Genomic DNA, 26,185 nt, shown 5'->3' on the forward strand with positions numbered 1-26,185 from the left:
ATGGATCTCAAGTGGTCCAACAAGTGCCCTCTCAGCCACTTCAAGTACTGCATCCAAAAAACACCAGTCCTCTGAGTTGTCATCCCAATCAAACTTGCTTTCTCCCAGCTCTGAAGTCTCCATCAGCCCTGCACAGTATGGTTTAACTGAGATGGCTGAGTCTGCAGAGCTGTTCAGTCACACTATAGCCTGGGAATCAGAGGTCTGCTCCCAAGCTACAGTGAGTACAGAACAGGAAATGGTCTGCAGTGATGCCCAGAACCTTTGTGACTCTGATTCAGGCCGTGAGGACCAAGTTTCTGAGTATAATGTTGACCCTTTGTCACAAAGTGTAACACCTGTGGTTATAGACAATGAGGAACATACTGATGAAGATGAGACGCAGATACCCGATTGGGATGACAACTTAAATATTCGGTCAGGGCAAGAAGAGGCTCGGTCTGAGGGGGAGGGGAGTGCAAACACAACAATTGATGATGAAGTTCTAGATCCCACCTACTGTCAACCCACAGTCAGGCACTCGAGGAGGTCAACAGAGGTGGTGGAGGAGGATGCAACTGATGACGAAGTTACCTTGCGCCTTCCTGGACACAGTCGGAGTACTGGTAGCATGTCTACAACTGCATCCTCAGCCACCACTCTGCCTCTTAGCATTATTCGGGGTGGATCAACAGGTCGCATGGCCTCTAAGCCTTGCCTAGCCTGGTCCTTTTTTGACATAGAAAAAGATCGCCCAAATTATGTGATCTGTAAAATTTGTCATGGTTCTCTTAGTAGAGGTCAAATCCTCAGCAGTTTGACAACTTCTTCCATGAATCGTCACATGAATAAATATCATATGGCCCGGTGGGAAGCTCACCGTGCTGCAATGCGGCCTAGCGGAGCGAACCATCCACCGCCTGCCCCTTCCAGTGCATCCGCGCGCTCGTCATCTTCTAGGACTGTGGGGACAGCTGTCACACCTGTTTTTCCACCCACAACTTCCACCACTGTAACCGCAACAGGCAGTTTGCATGGTAGGTCGTCAGTTGGTTTGGAAGGGGAAACAAGTGAGTGTGTACAGCTCTCTCAGACATCGATAGCACCAACGTTGGATGAAGGCAACATCATGTCTCTGCCTGCACTTTCCTCACAAACCTGCATTTTTCCAGGGACACCCTACTCAACACCGTCTACACACAGCAGCCAGATCTCTGTCCCTCAGATGTGGTCAAATAAAAGGCCACTTCCTGCGACCCATAACAAAGCTAAGAGGTTGACTCTATCCCTCTGTAAGCTGTTGGCTACCGAAATGCTGCCTTTCCGCCTAGTGGACACACAGGATTTTAGAGACCTTATGTCTGTCGCTGTGCCCCAGTACCAGATGCCTAGTGGCCACTACTTCTCTAAGAAAGGTGTGCCCGCGCTACACCAGCATGTCGCACACAACATCACCGCTTCCTTGAGAAACTCTATGTTTGATCGGGTGCATTTCACCACCGATACTTGGACCAGTAAGCATGGACAGGGACGTTACATGTCGCTGACTGGGCACTGGGTAACTATGGTGATAGATGGTGAAGGGTCTGCTGCACAAGTCTTGCCGTCCCCACGACTTGTGTGTCAATCCTCTGTCTGTCCAAGTTCCGCCACTGCTTCTGCATCCTCCACCTCATCTGGGTTCTCCACCTCCGCCCCAAGCCTGCCTGGTCAGGCCACCAGTGTTCTCACTGCGCAGAAGGAATCACGCACCCCTCATTACTATGCTGGCAGCAGAGCGCAACGGCATCAGGCGGTCTTTAGCTTGACATGTTTTGGGAATAAGAGTCACACAGCTGAGGAGTTGTGGTCAGCTCTGCGGTCCGAGTTTAATAAATGGTTGTCTCCACTCAACCTGCAGCATGGTAAGGCCGTGTGCGACAATGCTGCAAACCTGGGTGCGGCCCTTCGCCTGGGCAAGGTGACACACGTACCTTGTATGGCTCACGTGTTGAACCTTGTCGTCCAGCAATTTTTAACACACTATCCCGGCCTAGATGGCCTTCTGAACAGGGCACGAAAACTGTTTGCTCACTTCCGCCATTCAAGCGCCGCAGCTGAGCGACTTGCATCGCTCCAGAAGTCTTTCGGCCTGCCGGTTCATCGCCTGAAATGCGATGTGGCGACACACTGGAATTCAACTCTCCACATGTTACAGCGACTGTGGCAGCACCACCGAGCCCTGGTGCAATACGTCATGACGTATAGCCTGGGCCAACGAGATGCAGAGGTGGGGCAGATCACCCTGATGGAGTGGTCTCAGATCAAGGACCTATGCACCCTTCTGCACAGTTTCGACATGGCAACGAATATTTTTAGCGCTGACAATGCCATTATCAGCATGACGATTCCAGTCATTTACATGCTGGAGCACACGCTAAACACTATTCGGAGTCAGGGGGTGGGACAACAGGAAGGGGATGAACTACAGGAGGATTCATATGCGCAAGACACAACAACATCACCAAGGTCCAGACGTTCATCATCACCAAGGCGCCAGGCATGGGACCATGGGGGACAGGGATCAACAAGGGCGCATGGTAGCAGGCGAGATGTTGAGGAAGGTGCAGGAGAACATGAAGAAATGGAGGACGAACTGTCCATGGACATGGAAGACTCAGCAGATGAGGGAGACCTTGGTCAAATTTCAGTTGAAAGAGGTTGGGGGGAGATGTCAGAGGAAGAAAGAACGGTTAGCACCTCTATGCCACAAACACAGCGTGGACTTGGTCCGCATGGCTGCGCAAGACACATGAGTGCCTTCTTGTTGCACTACCTCCAACATGACCCTCGTATTGTCAAAATTAGAAGTGATGATGACTACTGGCTTGCCACACTATTAGATCCCCGGTACAAGTCCAAATTTTGTGACATAATTCCAGCCATAGAAAGGGACGCACGTATGCAGGAGTATCAGCAGAAGCTGTTACTCGATCTTAGATCGGCTTTTCCACCAAACAACCGTGCAGGTGCAGGGAGTGAATCTCCCAGTTGTAACTTGACAAACATGGGACGGTCTCGTCATCTTCAACAGTCTACCCGTACCAGTTTTGGTACACCTTTGAGGGTGTTTTCTAGGTGTTTTTATCTGGTGTTGGTAACAGCAATTTTGTGGAATCTTTTCATAATTTTTTTAGACCCTCCTTTGCAAGGCCACCAGAGACAACAAGTCTGACACATAGTCAACGGCTGGAGAGGATGATACAGGAGTATCTACAAATGAACATCGATGCCATGACTTTGGAGTAACCCTTGCTTGCTGTGTTTTTTAAAAATGATCCAAGATGAACAGAGCTGGGGTCAGGAAAGACTTTGCTACTTACCCCGGTGTCATCCTGGGGACGGATAAGAATGGCGTATTTTTGAATGTGCTTGATGCAAATCTAGCTGTGAAGTGTACAACTAGGGCATAAGTGCTGCCACTGAATGGGTGGGTGTGTGTGGGGCCCAATTTTTGGAAAAAAGGGAGACTCCGCTTGGAGTAACCCTTGCTTACATTGTTTTTAAAAGAAGCCAAGATGAACAGAGCTGGGATCAGGAAAGACTTTGCTACCTACCCTGGTGTCATCCTGGGGACGGTTAATTATGGCGTATTTTTGAATGGGCTTGATGCAAATCAAAACATCATGTTTGCAACTAGGGCACAAGTGCTGCCACTGATGGGGTGTCTGTGTGGCCCAATTTTTTGAAAAAAGGGAGACTCCGCTTGGAGTAACCCTTGCTTGCTGTGTTTTTTAAAAATGATCCAAGATGAACAGAGCTGGGGTCAGGAAAGACTTTGCTACCTACCCCGGTGTCATCCTGGGGACGGTTAAGAATGGCGTATTTTTGAATGTGCTTGATGCAAATCTAGCTGTGAAGTGTACAACTGGGGCACAACTGCTGCCACTGAATGGGTGGGTGTGTGTGGGGCCCAATTTTTGGAAAAAAAGGGAGACTACGCTTGGAGTCACCTTGCGGTGTTTTACATGATTTTAGAAGGGCGTGCCATGCCTATATCTGTGTGTCCTCCTCTTTTTCCTTGTCCAGCTCTTTTGTTTTCGCATGAGTATATGTCCTTGTCACTTTCCCATGTGTTTGTGTTGTGTTGTGAGTTGTTTGTCACCTTTTGGACACCTTTGAGGGTGTTTTCTAGGTGTTTTTATGTGTTTGTGATTGCCTGCCATTGTTTCCTATGCAGTTCGAGTTCGGTTCGTCGAACGTTCGACGAGCCGAACTCGAACGGGACCTCCGTTCGGCGAACCGACCTCGAGCCGAACCGGGACCGGTTCGCTCATCTCTAATCTCAATCCTGAACTCCACGTCTGTGTGATCGGCGTAATAGTTAACGTAATCGATTGGTGTCGGCGAGTTTATGCCAAGGATTATTGTGGGGCAACCAGTGAGATCTAAGGGGGGTTTAGATATATTCCGTATGCTGAATATATACCTCGGGAGAATATATATATATATATATATATATATATATATATCGGGGGAATATATACCTTACTCTCACCGGGAACCCTTCAATCATTGGCATAGTAGAATAGCGGCCTCCTTGCTTATTGTTGGGCAACTCCATAATTGGCCTGACTTTAAGAGGGGCGCTAGAGAGCCCGTCACGTGCTCGGTCTGCAGGGTGGTGGAAAGGGGGGCTGTAGCTTCCGCTTCCTACCCCCCTGTTCGTGACAATGATCCAAGATGAACAAGTCTTGGTTCAGCAAGGACTTTGCTATCTACCTCAGTGTCATCCAGGGGACAGTTAAGGCTGGCGTATTTTGGAATGTGCCTGATGCAAATCTACCTGTCAAGTTTTCAACTGGGGCACAAGTGATGCCACTGAAGTGGTGTCTGTGGGGCCCAATTTTTGTAAAAAAGGGAGACTCTGCTTGGAGTCCCCCTGCTGTGCTTTTAAAAATGAGCCAAGATGAACAAGTCATGGTTCAGCAAAGACATTTCTACCTAACTCAGTGTCATCCAGGGGACAGTTAAAGCTGGCGTATTTTTGAATGTGCTTCATGCAAATCAAAACATCCAGTTTGCAACTAGGGCACAAGTGATGCCACTGAAGTGGTGTCTGTGAGCCCCAATTTTTGGAAAAAAGGGAGACTCTGCTTAGAGTCTCCTTGCTGTGTTTTACATGAATTTAGAAGGGCATGACATGCCTATATCTGTGTCTCCTCCTCTTTTTCCTCGTCCAGCTGTTTTGATTTCGCATGAGTATTTCTCCTTGTCACTTTCCCATGTGTCTGTGGTGTCTTGTGAGTTGTTTGTCACCTTTTGGACACCTTTAAAGGTGTTTTCTATGTGTTATGTGTTTGTGATTGCCTCCCATTTTTTTCAATGGGGTTCGAGAGGTTCGTCAAACGGCTCGCTGAATCGAACTCGAACGCGGCCTCCGTTCGACGAACCAAACCGAACTCGAGCCTGTAGAGGCTCGCTCATCTCTAATTCTCAACTCTTCCTTGCTAAATTTGACACATTAACTGCATTCACATTGGTAGTATTAGGTAAGTGTCTCCTCATACGTTTTTTGAACGATGTAACCGTTCAACCCACATATTGCAATTTACATGCAATGCACTCAATCAAATATATCACCTTAGAGGTATTATGGAGGGATCACCAGTCCTTTTGGTGACTTGGTCTCGACCTGGTCCGCCGTAAACCATTTTGGTGACAGTCCTTCTTGTCCTGGTGGCGTAGGGTAGGCCCCATAAACAGGCGTACCTGCTTTGTTTCTTTGTGTTGGAGAGCATAAACAGGCGTGCCCCCTTGGTGGTGCAAATCCATGCCCCTTAACAGGCAGACTCTGGGGTTGGTACTACTGAGGTAACTATGTACACTGTGAGAGTTTGTGGTTATAGCTATTTCATAACCTATGGTCCATATAAAGTGCACATAACCTGGTGTAAAATTTACTTAAAGAGTTTATGCAAAAGTCCTTGTGGGCACATATTACTTTAACGTTACTTTAACTTTTATAAAACATTTTAAACTGGACTTTTTCTATTAAATAAGTTTACTAGATTGACTTCTGCCTTCTAAGGTCAGTGCTTGGTACTTTGGGGCATTGACCCTTGGAGGTCATGTCATGGGCGTCCCCTGGCAGTGGTGACAATGGGAACCTGGTTGAGGCAGTGGGGGTGGAGCCTTTGGAGGTCATGTCATGGGCGTCCCCTGACAGTGGTGACAATGGGGACCTGGTTGAAGCGGTGGGGGTGGAGCCTCAGCTAACTGAGGTCCACCTTGGAAATGGCACCACATCCAAAGCGAACCAGCCTCTCTCCCCCATATGCCGCGTAAACTCCACCACGTCCCCCATGAACAGGTCACGGCCAGAATTACCTCGCTGCAAATGGGATTGCACGTCCCGCTGGGACACAAAAATTCCCTCTTTTACCCCTGCTTCCACAAAGAAACCCCACCCATTACGACAATTAAACTCCTCCACTACTCCCAGTTGGAGGGGACCTCGAGACTGAGATCCAGTCCGCCGTAGGGACTGCTTTTCCTGCAGGTCCCGGGCCTTCAACTGCTCACTCCCCGGGATTGGTTCTACAAGGGGGCAGGGGCGACTGGCTCTCACCTGTTATCGCCCTCTGTGGACTTGTGATGTTGAGATGGCCCTGGGGTGGCCCTCCCCCTGCAGCGACACCACCCGGTCATCAGCAGGCCACCAGGTGAGTGAAGCGCTTTCCATATCTTCTTCTCTGCTGGAATTTGCAGCAACCTGGTTAGATCGAGTCGGTGATGATGGAGTGGCGGCTGCCACTGGCTGCAGGACCTGCTCTCCCTCCCTGGAGGAGAGTGCTGCGACCTCTTCCGATCGGTAGGGGGACAGCAGCGCGGCCTTGGCTTCGGATAAGCTTCGGTCTCCCTCTCTCACAGAGGGTGCTGTGACCTCCTCCGGTCGGGCAAGTGGCAGCTCTGAGGTCGAGCCTTCGGAAGCTGGGCAGGACGGAGGTGGGTCTTCTTCCAACGGAGAGGGTGGTGCGACCCCTTCAGGTCTGGGGAGCGGGTCTTTAGCAAACAGGTAAGCTGAGGGCAGGGCACCTAGACCTCTCTCCAGCGGAGAGGGTGCTGCGACTGCTTCAGGTCGGGATGGCTTGCACGTCGCACCGGCGTCCGATAGTAGCGCCGGCGGGATCAGCACACCAGGTACAGAAAGGGTAACATTGGACTCACCCAGAGTCAGGCCGGAGACATGCAGTGGTGGGGGTCTCTGTCGCTGGCGCGGTTTAGGCTGAGCAGGGGCGGCGCCTCCGAGCGGGCCTCGATGCACGGACATCCGCAGGTGTTGGATTGCCATCAGCATCCTATTTCTTCAGATGGCTACCTCCCGTTTCCACTGCTCCTCCATGCGGTCTGCAATTCCATTGACATCCTCTTCCAGCTCCTCCACCATCATGGGCCTTGACAAGCCCTGTTCTCTCTGATCATCTCCTGCCGACGCCATCTTTCTCCTTCCCTCGCTCACCAGGTTTTGGCCCTAGTTCCGTTTCTCCTCCCACAGGGCCTGGATGTCCCAGCAGTCTGGGGACAGATCAGCCCCCATTTTTTACTCTCAGGGGGTCAAAGCACTCTTGGGATCCTGGGATGGTCACTCCTCTCTGTGGGTGGTTATTTCCTCTGTGCGAGCTGCAGCTTTTGATGACGCACTTTCAGTGGTGTTAAAAATGGCGTCGGTTCAAATTTTCCAATCGGACCGCCGAGGCACACTGTCACCCGTCTGAACGGGTCTAGTCCATGATCCTGTTCGTGATGCCAAAAAGAAAGATGTGACTGCCCAGGAGTGTTGATCCTTTTCAGAGGCGCCACAGGGCTTCTTCTCTATGGCAACAGGTAAAGTCAGTTTTTTTATATGTATATCGTGACGCCACTCACGGCTTGCGGTATGGGATGTAAATGACCGCAGCTGCAGGTTTTAGGAGCTTCTGGGGCTGATGGGGTCTGCAGCTAGATGATGTAGCCTTCTGTGAGTGAGGCAGGGCCCAGGGGCTTGAGTGAGCAGAGTAGCAGGTCCAGAATAACTCAGGCAGACTCTGAAAGTCTTTAACTGGTTTTTACTCACTTCAGTTGTTTTGTGAGCAGACCCAGGCAATGCTTCAAAAAACCGGGTAGGATCAGGTATCCTTTGGGCCAGTCTGAGGGTAACTGTTAGCTCGCCTTCCTAGCACTTCTTTATTCGGATAACCCCCTGACCTGAAGTACCAGGGGGGTCTATCCAGGGAGTCGCAACTGCCTTTTCTCCCCTGTGTTTGGCCCGTTTGCCGGCAGTGTGGACCAGGTGAGATGGCTCCAGGCTCTGTCTCATTTTGGGTCCCTGCGTTGCTGCCAAGGCTCAGACTCTGTAAGGTCGGTGAGGTACTTGTTGTTCCCCTCACCGGCCAGGTTTAGCAGGTAGATAAACTGGAGTCTGCTCTAGGGACCTGTTCCCCGTACGTGCCTAGTCACCAGAGCACCTTCTCTGTCTCCCTCCGTGACCGTTCTCCCCAACTAACTGTCACTACACATGCGCAGGGTCCGGCTAGTGGATGGCATCTGCCTAGCAACCGCCGTGCTCCACTACCTGACTGGCTCTCCTCCCTTTCCTGACAGCCTCTGCATTCTAGCTCCCAGCCCCTCCGCTTCACCCTTTGACAGACAAGAGTTGCAGGCTAGCCCCCTTCTGGAGACTGCCCAAGGGTCCCATCTAATGGTGTGGGGGAAACTGGTTGCTATGTGTCTGTGCGTACACCTCGTCCTGGCCCTTAGGTTTACCTGTAAGCACTATCCCAGCATGGGTGCAGCACTCAGTTGTTCCTGACCAAGTCAGGGGCGCCACACATTATTATTATTTTATTATTATTATACATGTCACTTCTCTGCGGTTTTTGCCATAGTTAATAATAAAAACTCGCAGAGACCAACCTGCAGAAAATCCGCATCAAATCCGCGTCAAATCAGCATCAAATCTGCACCAAACCAAGGCAAAACTGCATGCAGATTTCGTTGCGTTTTTGGTGCGTTTTTTTTTTACCGCGGGTGTGGGATTCTTTAAGAGGGTCTGGTTTTTCCTTAAGAAAAAGTCACTTTCTAGTGCGCATATAGCTTAAACTGTTTAAAGCAATATGATGTGGTATAGAAGGGTACAAATGTATGATGTCACAAGATATCCATTTTCCCATTTAATATTTTGTAAACTAGAGACAAAGGGGCACTTTGCACGCTGCGACATAGTAACAATGTGTTACCGATGCTGCAGCGGTAGTCCCCGCCTCCGTCGCAGGTGCGATATCTTGTGATCGCTGCCGTAGCGAACATTGTCGCTATGGCAGCTTCACATGCACTCACCTGCCCTGCGACGTCGCTCTGGCCGGTGACCCACCTCCTTACTAAGGGGGTGGGTCGTGCGGCGTCACAGCGACGTCACACGGCAGGCGGCCAATAGCAGCGGAGGGGCGGAGATGAGCAGGATGTAAACATCCTGCCCACCTCCGTCCTTCCTCATTGCAGCTGGGAGGCAGGTAGGAGATGTTCCTCGCTTCTGCGGCTTCATACACAGCGATGTGTGCTGTCGCAGGAACGAGGAACAATATCGTACCTGTCGTTGCACCGGCATTATGAAAATGTCGGACCCTACACCGATGACACGATAACGACGCTTTTGCGCTCGTTAATCGTATCAAAAAGGATTTGCACACTACGATATCGACTGCGACGCCGGTTGTGCGTCACTTTCGATTTGACCCCACCAACATCGCACCTGCGATATCGTAGTGTGCAAAGTGCCCCTAAGATTTTAGTGTCCCGTATGAGGCCCGGTATTTCTTTCACAAGCAGTTGAAGATGGAAATCAATTCATTCCTCCACTTTTTCACCTAGAGACCCAATACTTGATATAATGGGCCTAAAAGTCGGGGAAACACCTTTATGGATTTTTGGCAAGGAGTGATAAATTGTAATAACGGGGAATCAACTACCAAATAATCATAAGTTTTCTGATCAAACACTCCTTCCCTCAAACCCTCCTGTAACAATCTGTCTAGTTTATTTTTATAGAAAGCAGTGGGATCATTTGTGAGGGGGATAACAGTGTCTTGTAGAATCTTATAATTTTTCAGAAAATATAAGAATGAATTTAACACTACTATTCCTCCTCCCTTATCTGCTTTTCTGATAACCAGGTCCTCATTAGATTTTAGAGGACAAAGCCTGTTGTTCTGCTCTGTTCAGATTGTGTGTTTTGTTTTTGCAAGTTTTGTCAAGAAGGATCAAATCTCTCTCAATCAGTTCTTGGAAAGTGTCCAAAAAAGGAGACCATGAATTAACTGGATTAAAAAAAAAGATTATTTGTGATGAATTTATCCACAGGCAAAGATTTATCCTTATTGGAGAGTGACGCTAAGTTCCTGAGCTCCGTAATAAACTGTTGTTCTTTAAATTTCATGATACTATTGACACCAGATGATACAGTATATCAGGAACAATAGTATCACAAAAAAAGGGTAGTTTCAGTCTCAGGTTCATGGGAGAAATTACATGTTAGAGTGAGGTGTCGGGCAAGCTTGTTAACGTCCAATAACGTCTTGAAAATATTGAATTTATTTGTTGGATAAAATCCAAGGCCCTTTGACAGGACTGGTATTTGCTCACTAGATAAAATAAAGCTGAAAAGATTCCATACTGGGCATGTCAGATCCTGTTTTTCTGCAGATGCAGATTGTGCCTCAACTCTTATGTTTCCTCCCTGCTCTTCTTAATCTTTTTTTTGCTGCAGCTGTGTGAACACCCTCCAACATCATATTTCCATCCGATTCATCTGAAAGATCTTCTGTAAATTCTCCTACTGTGAACCGTGAGGATTCTGTAGAGACATCCGGATTTACAAAACTGACTTGCTGTGTATGGTGATCCTTTTTTCTTTTTTTCCAGATCGGACGGCGAGGAGTTGATGTTTGCCAGGTGTACACATGATTATCCTGACAATCTTTAACATCCCTTTCATATTTGTTTTTTTCTCTCAGCAATTTTATCCTCCAGATTAGTCAGACATTTATCCATTTTATCTTTCATCAATTTCTAATCCTTTTTATCTTTGAAAAATTCTAGTGCACTTTCCTTACATGTTAAATCCTTTTGCGTTTTAATCAGTTCCTCGTTGTCATATTTGATTATCATTTCCTTTAATTCCATGGAGCAATCAGTAAGAGCTCCATCCCAGTCTTTTTGAAATTCTTCTGGATAAAATGAAAAAGTAGAATTTTCATATAACCTTAATTCCCTAGGGATAAGATTTTTATCAACATACGATTGTAGAGAGGTAGAATCCCACCAAAGTTTGATCTCTTTTGCTTTATACTTTTCCCTTTGTTTCATGAGTTTGTGAAAATCGTCCAGTCTGTCCTGTGGCAGAAACAACATTATCTGCTGCAGTACTCTTAAAAATTAGATTAACTTTATTCCTTCTACTTGTTGAAAAATCCATATTGTAAAGTTCTGACAAAAATCAGAAAACTATCAGCCATATATGTGACCAAGGGGGAGCAGTGAAAAACAACCAATCCAGTATGCAAAAAATAGAAAAGTAATTCAGCTCACCCCTTCTTGATAGACATCTTATGCTGTGGATTCTCCCCCTTTGCTCAAGGATTAAAGCCTTGGCGCCAGCCAAATAGTAGAATACAAAATAACAGAGGATAATCCAGCGACAGCGGGTAGTAGAATTTTTCTTAAAACGTCCCGTTTATTGTAGACACGTTAAAATACAGTGCAGCATGGTGCAGCCAGAGGCATAGGCTATAGGAACAACCCTCCCACGCATTTCAGCTATAGGTAGCCTTAGTCACAGATAAATTAAAAAACACAGAGCCTTTATATTTCCTACATCCTGCTAGAGGAGCAAATTAATTTGTGATGCCATTAATTGGTAAGTAGATACTCCCTTAATTTGCATATCCAAAGTGCAGATTTATGCAGGTATATGGAAAGTAAAGAAACTGTGTGTAATAATAGAACACACAGAGAAAAGGTTACAAGGATGCAAAAATTAACTCCAGATGATAAATACATCATAAATATTGTACACATTAATGATTCAAGAGTATTGCAAAATTAAGTCCTGTCTCCATTTAATCCATTGGGTGACCTGGTATTAAGCTTAAAGATCCAATAAGATTCGCGGTTGAGAACTTTTCTTTTTATATCCCCATTTCCTATAGGTTTAAAAACTTTTTCAATACCCATAAATCTGAAATTAGAAGTGTCCCTGTTATGCCAAGATCTGAAATGCCGCGATACTGCTGACACATTAACAGCGTGTTATAATGAAGGCTACCAAATATATTAGGTTTAATTCAGCAGGGTAGAGTTGTGAATATAAAACATAACTTTTTATACTAAAGTTAAAATTGGGGTACCCAAATGACATACAGGTGTGACAAACATACAATGAACATAACAGCGTTTGTGTACTCTAGGAAAACCTAAATAGTGTTAGTGATTAGAGTTGAGCGCAGTTCGTGGTTCGTGGTTCTCCAGTTTGCGGTTCGAGTGATTTTGGGGGCTGTTCTAGATGGAACTAGAACTCGAGCTTTTTGCTAAAAGCTCAGTAGCTCGAGTTATGTTCGAGAACGGTTATAGCAGCCAAAAGCCAAGCTAATTACTAGCTGGCTTTCCGCTGTAATAGTGTAAGTCACTCTGTGACTCACACTGTTATGAAATGTCAGCGTATAGTGTGTGGGAACAGCGCGTTCAGATCACTGCTGCTGGGATAATGGCGATCACCATTTTTTTTTTTCCTTGTCTTCCTTCCCTAAGCGTGCACGTGTAGTGGGGCGGGCCAGCATGTCAGCCAATCCCAGACACACACACAGCTAAGTGGACTTTTAGCCAGAGAAGCAACGGCATGTGTGATAGGATGTCCATGTCACATGTCCCTGCATTATAAAAATGGGTATCTGCCCGTCAGGACGCCATTATCTGCCTGCTGTACGCTCTACACACAGCGCTATACAGAATAGGGATAGAAGTTTCTTTTAGCCCTTGTAAGGGCTAATTACAGCAGGCTCAGAGCCATAGGTGACAGTCAGGTCGGTGGAAACAGATTTTAACACCTACAGATAACAGCGTCTGTGTAGCTAAGCTCAGGGACTTCCTCGCTGCATTTCCCCATTAGGAGGGATAGAAAGGGAGGCTTCCTATCCTCTACACTGACCCACAACCCGGCCACTGTACCCTCCTGCCCTTTGCACACTCAAGCTCATTGTTACTATGCCATTATACTAGCAAACACTGAGGAAACTTAGTGGCATTCTAAAAGTGGCTGTTGGACTTCATTATTGTCCCACTGGTGCAAAGCTATTTGCAGCACCTTTGCATTGCACACTCAAACTCATTGTTACTAAGCCATTATACTAGCAAGCACTAAGGAAACTTAGTGGCATCCTAAAAGTGGCTATTGGACTTCATTATTGTCCCACTGGTGCAAAGATATTTGCAGCACCTTTGCATTGCACACTCAAACTCATTTTTACTAAGCTATTATACTAGCAAACACTGAGGAAACTTAGTGGAATCCTAAAAGTGGCTGTTAGACTTCCTTATTGTCCCACTGGTGCAAAGCTATTTGCGGCACCTCTGCATTGCACACTGAAACTCATTGTTACTAAGCCATTATACTAGCAAACACTGAGGAAACTTAGTGGCATCCTAAAAGTGGCTGTTGGACTTCATTATTGTCCCACTGGTGCAAAGATATTTACGGCACCTCTGCATTGCACACTGAAACTCATTGTTACTAAGCCATTCTAATAGCAAACTATGCTGCCAATTTAAGGGCCGTAGTTGCATTGTCAGGGATAATTATTGTTGTTTATTCTGCTGTTAATAAAGACCACCGCTGCAATCTACACCACCTCTCAATTTTTACTACCACATTTTAAGTGCACAATCTTGTCGCAATCAAAATGAGTGGCAAAATGACAGATGCTGGTGGAAAGGGAAAGAGACGTGTTGGAAAAGGGAAAAAAGGGTTTGTCCATGGGGAAGGTGGCAAAGCTCCATTAACATCAGCTGAAGATAGACCATCTTCCAGCAAAAGTAAGATGTCTACTACTTACCGTGGACAATCCGATGTGCTCCCTTTTTTACGGACACGAACAACTGGAACAAAGGTAGATAATGGCCAAAAAAAGAAAATGCTTGAATGGATCTCAAGTGGTCCAACAAGTGCCCTCTCCGCCACCTCAACTACCGCATCCAAAAAACACCAGTCCTCTGAGTTGTCATCCCAATCACACTTGCTTTCTCCCAGCTCTCAAGTCTCCATCCGCCCTGCACAGTATGGTGGAACTGAGATGGCTGAGTCTGCAGAGCTGTTCAGTCACACTATAGCCTGGGAATTAGAGGTCTGCTCCCAAGATACTGTGAGTACAGACCAGGAAATGATGTGCAGTGATGCCCAGAACCTTTGTGACTCTGATTCAGGCGTCGTGATTATGTTAGTAGAAGGCAAAACCTCAGCAGTTTGACAACTTCTTCCATGAATCGTCACATGAATAAATATCATATGTCCCAGTGGGAAGCTCACCGTGCTGCAATGCGGCCTAGCGGAGCGGGCTATCCACCGCCTGACCCTTCCAGTGCATCCGCGCGCTCTTCATCTTCTAGGACTGTGGGGACAGCTGTCACACCTGGTTTTCCACGCACAACTTCCACCACTGTAAGTGCAACAGGCAGTTTGCATGGTAGGTCGTCAGTTGGTTTGGAAGGGGAAACAAGTGCGTGTGTACAGCTCTCTCAGATATCGATAGCACCAACATTGGATGAAGGCAACATCATGTCTACACCTGCACTTTCCTCACAAACCTGCATTTTTCCAGGGACACCCTACTCACCACCGTCTACACACAGCAGCCAGATCTCGGTCCCTCAGATGTGGACAAATAAAAGGCCATTTCCTGCGACCCATGACAAAGCTAAGAGGTTGACTTTATCCCTCTGTAAGCTCTTGGCTACCGAAATGCTGCCTTTCCGCCTGGTGGACACACAGGATTTTAGAGACCTTATGTCTGTCGCTGTGCCCCAGTACCAGATGCCCAGTCGCCACTACTTCTCTATGAAAGGTGTGCCAGCGCTACACCAGCATGTCGAACACAACATCACCGCTTCCTTGAGAAACTCTGTGTGTGAACGGGTGCATTTCACCACCGATACTTGGACCAGTAAGCATGGAGAGGGACATTACATGTCGCTGACTGGGCACTGGGTAACTATGGTGATAGATGGTGAAGGGTCTGCTGCACAAGTCTTGCCGTCCCCAAGACTTGTGTGTCAATCCTCTGTCTGTCCAAGTTCCGCCACTGCTTCTGCCTCCTCCACCTCGTCTGGGTCCTCCACCTCCGCCCCAAGCCTGCCTGGTAAGACCACCAGTGTTCTAACTGCGCAGAAGGAATCACACACCCCTCATTACTATGCTGGCAGCAGAGCGCAACGGCATCAGGCGGTGAATAAATTGAAATGTCTTGGAAATAGGAGTCACACAGTGGCTGAGTTGTGGGCAGCTCTGGAGACTGAGTTTGGTAAATGGTTGTCGCCACTCACCCTGCAGCCTGGTAAGGCCGTGTGCGACAATGCTGCAAACCTGGGTGCGGCCCTTCGCCTGGGCAAGGTGACACACGTGCCTTGTATGGCTCACGTGTTGAACCTTGTTGTCCATCAATTTTTAACACACTATCCCGGCCTAGATGGCCTTCTGAACAGGGCATGAAAACTGTCTGCTCACTTCCGCCGTTCAACCACCGCAGCTGAGCGACTTGCATCGCTCCAGAAGTCTTTCGGCCTGCCGGTTCATCGCCTGAAATGCGATGTGCCGACACGCTGGAAATCGACTCTCCACATGTTACAGCGACTGTGGCAGCACCACCGAGCCCTGGTGCAATACGTCATGACGTATAGCCTGGGCCAACGAGATGCAGGGGTGGTGAAGATCACCCTGATGGAGTGGTCTCAGATCAAGGACCTATGCACCCTTCTGCACAGTTTCGACATGGCGACGAATATGTTTAGCGCTGACAATGCCATTATCAGCATGACAATTCCAGTCATTTACATGCTGGAGCACACGCTAAACACTATTCGGAGTCAGGGGGTGGGACAACAGGAAGGGGAGGAACTACAGGAGGATTCATATGCGCAAGAGACAACAACATCACCAAGGTCCAGACGTTCATCATCACCAAGGTGGCAGGCATGGGACCATGGGGGACAGGGATCAACAAGGGCGCATGGTAGCAGGCGAAATGTTGAGGAAGGTGCAGGAGAACATGAAGAAATGGAGGACAAACTGTCCATGGACATGGAAGACTCAGCGGATGAGGGAGACCTTGGTCAAATTTCAGTTGAAAGAGGTTGGGGGGAGATGTCAGAGGAAGAAAGAATGGTTAGCACCTCTATGCCACAAACACAGCGTGGACTTGGTCCGCATGGCTGCGCAAGACACATGAGCGCCTTCTTGCTGCACTACCTCCAACATGACCCTCATATTGTCAAAATTAGAAGTGATAATGACTACTGGCTTGCCACACTATTAGATCCTCGGTACAAGTCCAAATTTTGTGACATAATTCCAGCCATAGAAAGGGACGCACGTATGCAGGAGTATCAGCAAAAGCTGTTACTCGATCTTAACTTGGTTTTTCCACCAAACAACCGTGCAGGTGCAGGGAGTGATTCTCCCAGTTGTAACTTGACAAACATGGGACGGTCTCGTCATCTTCAACAGTCTACCCGTACCAGTAGCACCGTATCTGGTGCTGGTAACAGCAATTTTATTGAATCTTTTCATATTTTTTTTAGACCATCTTTTGCAAGGCCACCAGAGACAACAAGTCTGACACATAGTCAACGGCTGGAGAGAATGATACAGGAGTATCTCCAAATGAACATCGATGCCATGACTTTGCAAATGGAGCCTTGCTCCTTTTGGGCTTCAAATCTAGAAAAATGGCCAGAGCTCTCCAGTTACGCCTTGGAGATTTTGTCGTGTCCAGCTGCCAGCGTTGTCTCTGAACGTGTCTTCAGTGCTGCTGGGTGTGTGCTGACAGATAAGCGCACGCGTCTGTCCAGTGACAATGTGGACAGACTAATGTTCATCAAAATGAACAAGTCATGGATCCACAAGGAATTTACTACCCCTGTGTCATCCTGGGGAGAGTAAATGCTTGTGGATTTTGAATGTGCTTGATGCAAACCTAGCTGTGAATTGTACAACTGGGGCACAAGTGCTGCCACTGAAGGGGTGGGTGTGTGTGTGGCCCAATTTTTGGAAAAAAGGGAGACTCCACTTGGAGTCACCTTGCGGTGTTTTACATGGTTTTAGAAGGGCGTGCCATGCCTATATCTGTGTCTCCTCCTCTTTTCCTTGTAACGCTGTTTTGTTTTTGCATGAGAATTTGTTCTTGTCACTTTCCCATGTGTTTGTGTTGTGTTGTGAGTTGTTTGTCACCTTTTGGACACCTTTGAGGGTGTTTTCTAGGTGTTTTTATGTGTTTGTGATTGCCTCCCAATGTTTCCTATGCGGTTTGAGCGGTTCACCGAACCGAACTCGAACGAGACCTCCGTTCGGCGAACCGATCTCGAGCCGAACCACGGCCGGTTCGCTTATCTCTATTAGTGATCTCATCAGAGAATCTACACAAAAGTAAACCTGAAGCCTGACAGCAGGAATAACAGTCTAATTAGGGCCTGCAAATACAGATCAACAGGAAAAAAAGGCTGACTGTATACATAAAGAATGACGCAATCTCATACAAATACTTTCTGAAGATCTGAAATGCCACAATACTGCTTGCACATTAACTGCATTCACATTGGTAGTATCAGGTAAGTGTCACCTCATATGTGTTTTTAACGATGTAACTGTGCAACCCACATATTGTAATTAACATGCAATGCACTCAATCAAATATATCACCTTAGAGGTATTGCAGTTAATGAAACTCCTCAAGCTGAAAACTTCTCCACTGCTATTAGATGTAAAAATTCTACCTTGAGTAGCGTAACTGAAGGCATTGTGAATGTCCACAGCCATAAAAACCTGTGTAGGACAGCCAGGTATGTTTACTATGTTTGTTGTAACTCAATAATAAACTAGGTGAGAGTAAAGTGGCCAAAGTGGGGGCACGCTTAGGAACAAATCTGACTGTATTTTCTTTAAAAACATTATTAAAAATCATATCATGATTAAGATTGAGTAAATATTTTTTTATGATGTTCACTATATCGCAGTATTGGGGAAAAAATTTCTGTTGTGAATATAATATTATTTGATACTATTTGAACTTCTCAAAGTATTTTTTTTAGAGTTATTTTCTCATAATCTGATTTGTCTATCTAAAGCCTGCTTTATACCTTACGATTTCGCATACGATATCGTACGCGATTTACAACGCCCCCATCATATTTGTGGCACGTTCAATTTGTTGAACGTGTCGCACAAACGAGTAACCCTCCGTCACACGCACTTACCCGTCCATATGACCTCGATGTGGGCGGCGAACATCCACTTCCTGGAGTGGGAGGGACGTTCGGCGTCACATCGACGTCACGCAGCAGCCGGCCAATAGAAGCGGAGGGGCGGAGCTGAGTGGAACGTAAACATCCCGCCCACCTCCTTCTTCCTGCATAGCTGGCGGGAGCCGCTGGACGCAGGTAAGATCTGTTCATCGTTCCCGGGGTGTCACACGCTGCGATGTGTGCTACCCCAGGTACGATGAACAACCTAACGTTCAATATTTAGGAATTGAACAACGTGCATGGGATGAACGTTTTACCGTTCAATCGCAATCGCACGTAGCTGTTACATGCTACAATGTAACTTACGATGCCGGATGTGCGTCACTTACGACGTGACCCCGCCGATACATTGTAAGATATAATGTAGCATGTAAAGCGGCCTTAAATTGTAAGCAATATTTTGGACCCTATTCAGACTCCATGTCTTATAGCCTCTATGCCGCAAGAGTTTTTTTATTTTATCAGCCTCAATAAGAAAAATCTCATCTTGAGAACAATTTCTTTTAGTTTTAATATATTCACTCAACGGAATATTATTGATCACATGTTGGGAATGGCAAGTGTCAGCTGTCAGGATTGAATTGCTATTGGTTATTTTCCTATATGGTAACACACTTATGACATCATGATTACCTTTTAAAGTGACATCTAGGTAATTAATTTCCTTTTTTATCAAAAAAATGGGTACATTTTAAATTGAAAGGGTTAATGTTGATGTAATTAATAAACATAACTGCCTCCTCTTCTGTACCCATCAAGATTAACACTAAATTATCTATCTATCTGCCAAAAAAGTAAATTTTATCCAAAAAAATATTTTTTCATTAAGAATAAATTGTTCTTCAAAAATGGCCACCACAATGTTTGCTAATGAGGGGGAAAATTTCCCCCACCCATACTTACACCACATTTCTGTGAGAAAAAACTTTTGTCAAAAGAAAAATAATTATGTGTAAGTAAAAAACTACTTGCTTGGACAATAAACTTGTAAATAAAAATAAATTGAGTCTCATCTGGATAGGTACTATGTTTTTTCAAAAAACACTCTAAACTCTTTAAAGAAATATGATGTGGAATAGAAGGGTACAAACTTACGATGTCACAAGATATCCATGAAAAATATTTTCCCATTTAATATTTTGTAAACTAGAGACCAAAGGCTGCTTTACACGCAGCGACATAGCTAGCGATTACACCCGCCCCCGTCATTTGTGCGTCACGGGCAAATCGCTGCCCGTGGCGCACAATATTACTAGGATGTGTCAAACGGACTTACCTTCCTAACGACGTCGATGTGGCCGGCGAACAACCTCTTTTTTTAGGGTGTCACAGTGACGTCACACAGCGGGCCACCAATAGAAGTGAAGGGGCGGAGAGCAGCTGCATTAATGTCACGCCCACCTCGTTGCCAGAAGACGCAGGAACGCTGCGGTTCGTCATTCCCCGTCATTCGTCCAGAACGAGCAACGATCTTTTAAAAATAAATGACGTGTCAATGATCAACGACTAGGTAAGTATTTCTGATCGTTAGCACTCGTTCGTAGGTGTCACACGCAATGACGTTGCTTATGATGCCAGATGTGCATCACGAATTCCGTGACCCCGACGACATATCGTTAGATACGTCGTTGTGTGTAAAGCGGCCTTAAGATTTTAGTGTCCCGTATGAAACCCAATATTTCCTTCACAAGCGCTTGAAGATGGAAATCAATCCATTCCTCCACTTTTTCACCTAGAGACCTAGAGATTTCTGTGAGCCTTCATGGGCAGGGTCCTCTCTTCTCCTTTACCTTTTTCTGTAATATTCATGATTGTTGTACTTGTTTTTATGTATACCCTTTTCACTTGTAAAGTGCCATGGAATAGACTGTGAGCCCTCGCGGGCAGGGTCCTCTCTCCTCCTATACCAGTCTGTTTTGTACTGTTAATGATTGTTGTACGTATACCCTCTTTCACTTGTAAAGCGCCATGGAATAGACTGTGAGCCCTTGCGGGCAGGGTCCTCTCTCCTCCTATACCAGTCTGTTTTTTACTGTTAATGATTGTTGTACGTATACCCTTTTCACTTGTAAAGCGCCATGGTATAAATCGCGCTATAATAATAAATAATAATGATAGTAATAATAATAATAATAGTTAAGTGAAGTTATAATTAAAGTCTCAGGTCTTTGAATTACTTGTATTCTCTCTATATAACATTTTGTGGAGCTCTCAGACACCATGAGCAGTGCACATCTGGAAGGGAGTTCAAACTTTTTAATACAGTGGAACCTTGGTTTATGAGCATAATCCGTTCTGGGAGTGTGCTTGTAAACGAAGTTACTCGTCTAGCAAAGCAAAATTTCCCATAGGAAATAATGGAAGCTCAGACAATTTGTTCCACAACTTGTTCAATCTCCCATCCTGGTCCCCTATTGTGCCATTCCATACACACAGAAACCAACACGCACACGCACACATATTATGCTCACCTTACCTTCCGTTCCCTCACCAGCCTCCTGGTTCTTGTAGTCCGTAGGTACAGGATGTGTATCAGGTAAACTTCGCTACCGATGGCGGAGCGCTGACGTCAAACGCATGAGCCGCTTGCCTCTGATTGGTCAGCGCGCTTGGCTTTGAGAAGCAGCTGACAGCGGAAGTTCCTCAATTGTCGCAATGGTTACCCGATACACATCCTGTACTGGTGAACTACAAGAACCAGGAGGCCTGTGAGGGAAGGTAAGGTGAGCATATTATGTGTGTGTTTGTGCGTGTTTGTGCGGACTGCAAGAGCAGGTCAGAGCGCAGTGAATGTACGGAACGGGAAGTGTGTGCAGTGAGTATTTGCTCGTACAGCAAAGCTTGCTCATAGACTGAGTTAAAAATTTACAGCAAGCTTTGCTCGTATAGCGAAATACTCACACACCAAGTTACTAGTAAACCAAGGTTCCACTGTATCTTTGTTTCTAAAATGAAATTCTATAGACATCAGCATTTAAGTCATAGCTTATAAGAATAGATTTGTAGCAGAGGAGATCATAGAATTATAGAATTATAGAATATTAGAGTTGGAATGGATCTCATGGGTCATCTAGTCCAACCCCCTGCTCAAAGCAGGATTCACTAAATCATCCCAGACAGATGTCCGTGTGACCTCTCTTTAAAGACTTCCATTGACGGAGAACTCAGCACCTCTAAAGGCAGCCTGTTCCACTTGTTGATCACCCTCACTGTCAAAAAGTTTTTTCTAATATCTAATCTGTGTCTCTGTGACACCCCTGGACTATCATGTCGTCACAGGGTACTGCACATCTATCCTTCGTGCAGTATTCCACCTCCCTCTTGGTTCTGGGTTACTAACTAATGGTGATGCCTCCAACAGCAAATCAAACCCTCAATTCACCCTGCACCACACCCACCAGGCACACCAGTGGACAGCTTGAGTGGGATAGAGTCGCCCACCTGAGGGGTCAGGAGTGTAGTCAGTAGGAGTAGTTGTTGAGAGAGTAACCCTCGAGCTGTGAGGAGCTTAGAGGAGGTCGGGAGCGGTGGCTCCAAGAAGGAAGCTGTTTAAGTTGCAGACAGTGGTATGGGCCCAGAGGCGTCGGACTCCTGGTCGCAGGGGATTGTGGTGAGGTGCCTGGACCTGTTGAGGAGGACAGCCGGCAGCCTAGCACTGTCACCGGTCCAGGACCAAAGGCACGACTGGGTATGCGGACCCTAGGTCGGGGAGTAGCTTCAGGCAACCCGATAATACACCCGAGAAGAATGGAGCCTTCACGATCCATTCCCACTCGCTCCAGAATCAGGGCATTAGCGCATCGAGGGGGAGAGGACCTTCTCATCCAAAACGGTCCAGATAATCCAAAGGGTGAGCCCTGAGAGCAAGCTCCCACACTTAGCCATAGTGGGGAGCGGGGCCCGGCAAGTTTCACACTACCGGACCACCAGAGAAGTTAAACTTATTGCCTGGAGGCAGGTCACAGATCACCAGGCAACACCATAGGGGACGGGACCCGGACGAGCTACCCTCAGCAGCAGTGGTGTCCAGAGACTTGGTTTACCCGGTTGTCAGTGTCTGCTTATGAACTGAGTGAGTACGATAGTGACCCCTGGGCACCACGGCACCCCCACAACACCGAGTGCCGGGGCTTTTGCCCTACCCATGGAGGGTTACAACACCTGTCTGCCCCTTCATCACCCCGGGTACTCCCCAATGGCAGCGGCGATAATCTCCCAAGTTACCATACACCACAAGTGGCGTCACAAACTCTATATTCCCTTGTAAATACCCGCTTCATTTGAGTGGCCCCACGACCCCCGGGTCCCCAGACCCCCGATCCATAAAGAACCCGGATCCGAGCAGCTCGGCTGCTTCCACGGGGGTGGCACATCTCCTCCCCATCAGTTTCATCCCATTGCTACTAGTCTTTCCTTGTAAAAATGAGAATAAAACTGATCCCTGTACAGATATCTGTATATGGATAAAGATCAGATTATACTGCACCTGAGATGCGTTTCTACAGGAGAATCAGAGATGTAGACCGTGACCCAAGGTGTGAAGCTTTCTGCTTGGTATCTCCGTCACACAGGATTTATAATCTCTCGACGTAGCTCACAGTTTGTTGAATGCGATGAAAAGTTTCCTGTTTCACAATCTTTAAATTAACATATTGTCCTGCACGTCCCTAATTGAGCTTTCACTTTCTCTTTCTCAATTTTTCATAGTTTTAGCAAGAACACCAGTGGAAACCAGTGGGGACTAGAGATGAGCGATGTTCGATTAGAGCCATTCGCCAATTTCAAATTCGAGTGATTTTGGGCGGTGTTCGAGTCATTCGACGAACTCGAATGATTTGCTTCAAGTTCGGCAGTTTGAGTTACCGTTCGATAATGGTTCGATCACCAAAAGCGTGGCTTTTCACAGTAAGGCTATGTGCGCACGTTGCGTCCTACGTCCCCAGCACAATCCCTCTCTCTTTCCTACTCGCCGATCACACGCGCGGCGCTGCACGGCTGTCACAAAGCTCCGGTGGCTTTTCCTCTTTTGAAAATGGTTGCCGCTCATTATTCAATCTGTTATTCCCTGCCCACCGGCGCCCATGATTGGTTGCAGTCAGACACGCCCCCACGATGAGTGACAGCTATCTCACTGCAACCAATCACAGCCGCCGGCAGGCGGGTCTATATTGTGCAGTAAAATAAAATAATAAAAAAAAACAAAACTACCGGCTCATCCCGAATTGCACTGGTGCAGTGGCAATCGGGGTAATAAGGGGTTAATCATGGCAGGCGTCTCCCCGAGATACCTTCCATTATTAACCTGTAAGTGAAAGTAAATAAACACACACAACGAAAAATCCTTTATTTGGAATAAAAGACAAAAAAACCCCTCTTTCACCATTTTATTAAAATCCCCAAATACCCCTCCAGATCCGACGTAATCCACAGAGGTCCCATGACGCTATCATCTCTGCTACATGAAACTGACAGGAGCGGCAGTAGAACACCGCTGCACCTAGGAGCTTCACGCAGCAGCTGAAGTGAATTGCGCTGTCAGCAGGGACGTCATTGAGGTAATGCCTGCATATGAGGTGATGATTGGGGCAAAGGTGCCTGCGTGTGTGCGGTGATGAGTGCGGTAGTGCCGGTGCTCGCCCTCCCATCCATCCATCCCTCCATCCTCCCTCCATCCATTCATCCCTCCCTCCATCCCTCCCTCCCTCCATCCATCCATCCATCCCTCCCTCCATCCCTCCCTCCATCCATTCATCCCTCCCTCCATCCCTCCCTCCATCCATTCATCCCTCCCTCCATCCCTCCATCCCTCCCTCCATTCATCCCTCCCTTCATCCCTCGCTCTATCCCTCCCTCCATCCCTCTATCACTCCATCCATCCATCCATTCAGCCATCCATCCATTCATCCAGCCCTCCCTCCATCCATCCCTCCATCTCTCCATCCATTCATCCCTCCATCCATTCATCCCTCCATGCATTGAACCCTCCATCCATCCATCCATCCCTCCATCCTTCCTCCATCCATTCCTCCATCTCTCCATCCATTCATCCCTCCATCCATCCCTCCATCCCTCCATCCATTCATCCCCCCATCCATCTATCCCTCCATCCATCCCTCCATCCATCCATCCTTGCAGCTGAACAATCTGTTTCTGGAGACTCTATAGATATATGCAATATAGAGGTCAAGATTACCAAATCTTCCTATGCTTTTCATTAGAGGCAGTGGCTTAATGGGTAGAGCTACTGCCTAAGGAGAATTAGTTCACGAGTTTGAATCCCGGCCATCCCGGAAAAGAATTTAACTTAATTTATTTATAATTTTAAATTATAATTATTTATTTATAATTATAATTTAATTTAATTATGCACTGAGGGGAGGAGCTGGACATCAGCTGTGAGCCGCGGGACACACCTCTAAAATTGGAGCAGTTCACGGAATGTGGCTTCATTGCTATCTCCTCTCTCTCTTCTCTCTCTCTCTCTATTCTCTCTCTCTCCTCTCTCTCTCTTCTCTCACTTTCTTCTCTCTCTATCTTCTCTGTCTCTTCTCTCTCTTCTCTCTCTCTCTTCTCTCTCTTCTCTCTCTCTCTTCTCTCTCTCTTCTCTCTCTCTTCTCCCTCTCTCTCAGACCTGGCTATAATCAGCTGATGCGGTCACCTGACAGAATCAGCTGACACTATAAGTCGAGCGGTGAGGCCCGCTTTTCACCGCCCTGTCGGCTAAACTATCAGCTGTCAGACAGGAGTCTGCACAGAAGTGTGTAGTTTTTTGGGATTTTTTGCACTGATGCATCACTGATTGTATAAAAGCCATTTATACGATCAGCTGCTGTGTCATGTGATTCAGGCCCTTGAACCTGACACATCATCTGATCGCTTGCTTTGCCTTCCAGCAAACCGATCAGATGATATTGGATGCGGATTGGACGGCGCGGGACCATTGACCCAGGATTACTGCGGAGAGAGGTTCTTTATTTCAATAAAGATGGAGTCACTAATTGTGTTGTGTTCTATTTCTAATAGAAATATTTTTCTGTGCGTTGTGTTTTTTTTTATCTGTACTAGAAATTCATAGTGGCCATGTCTAATATTGGTGTGACACCATGAATTTCGAGCTTAGGGACAGCTGATAATACACAGCTATCCCTAACCCCATTATTACCCAGCGAGCCACCCGTCACCAGGACAGCTGGAAGAGTTGGATATAGCGCCAGAAGACAGATCCCCAGCTGCCTAGTTGTACCTGGCCGGACACACAAATTGGGCGAAGCCCACGTCATTTTTTTTTAATTATTTCATGGAATTCGTGAAATAATAAAAAAAAAGAGCTTCCCAATATTTTTGGTTCCCAGTCGGGTACAAATAGGCAGCAGGGTGTTGGGGGCAGCCTGTAGCTGCCTGCTGTACCTGGCTAGCATACAGAAATATGGCGAAGCTCATGTAATTTTTTTTGGGGGGGGGGCAAAAAACTCCTGCGTATAGTCCTGGATGGAGTATGTTGAGCCTTGTAGTTCTGCAGCTGCTGTCTTTCTGTATGGAGAATAGGAGACAGCAGCTGCAGAACTAAAAGGCTCAGCATCCTCCATCAGGACTATATGCTGCAGGGAGAGACAGGGGGAGCAGAACT

At 46.8% G+C, this 26,185-nt stretch overlaps 1 protein-coding gene across 1 annotated transcript in view; it reads right to left on the reverse strand.

Moving 5' to 3' along the window:
• LOC142295786 (uncharacterized) overlaps nt 1–23,155 on the reverse strand; it is a 190,886-nt gene extending 167,731 nt beyond the window's left edge. The window contains exon 1 of the mRNA XM_075338878.1: nt 23,045–23,155. The gene's annotated coding sequence lies outside the window, so the exon portion shown is untranslated. The remainder of the gene's footprint in view (nt 1–23,044) is intronic.
• Between the last annotated feature and the right edge of the window lie 3,030 nt (nt 23,156–26,185).

The sequence above is a fragment of the Anomaloglossus baeobatrachus genome, chromosome 3 (assembly GCF_048569485.1).
Source record: "Anomaloglossus baeobatrachus isolate aAnoBae1 chromosome 3, aAnoBae1.hap1, whole genome shotgun sequence".
In the NCBI taxonomy this organism is placed as follows: Eukaryota; Metazoa; Chordata; class Amphibia; order Anura; family Aromobatidae; genus Anomaloglossus; species Anomaloglossus baeobatrachus.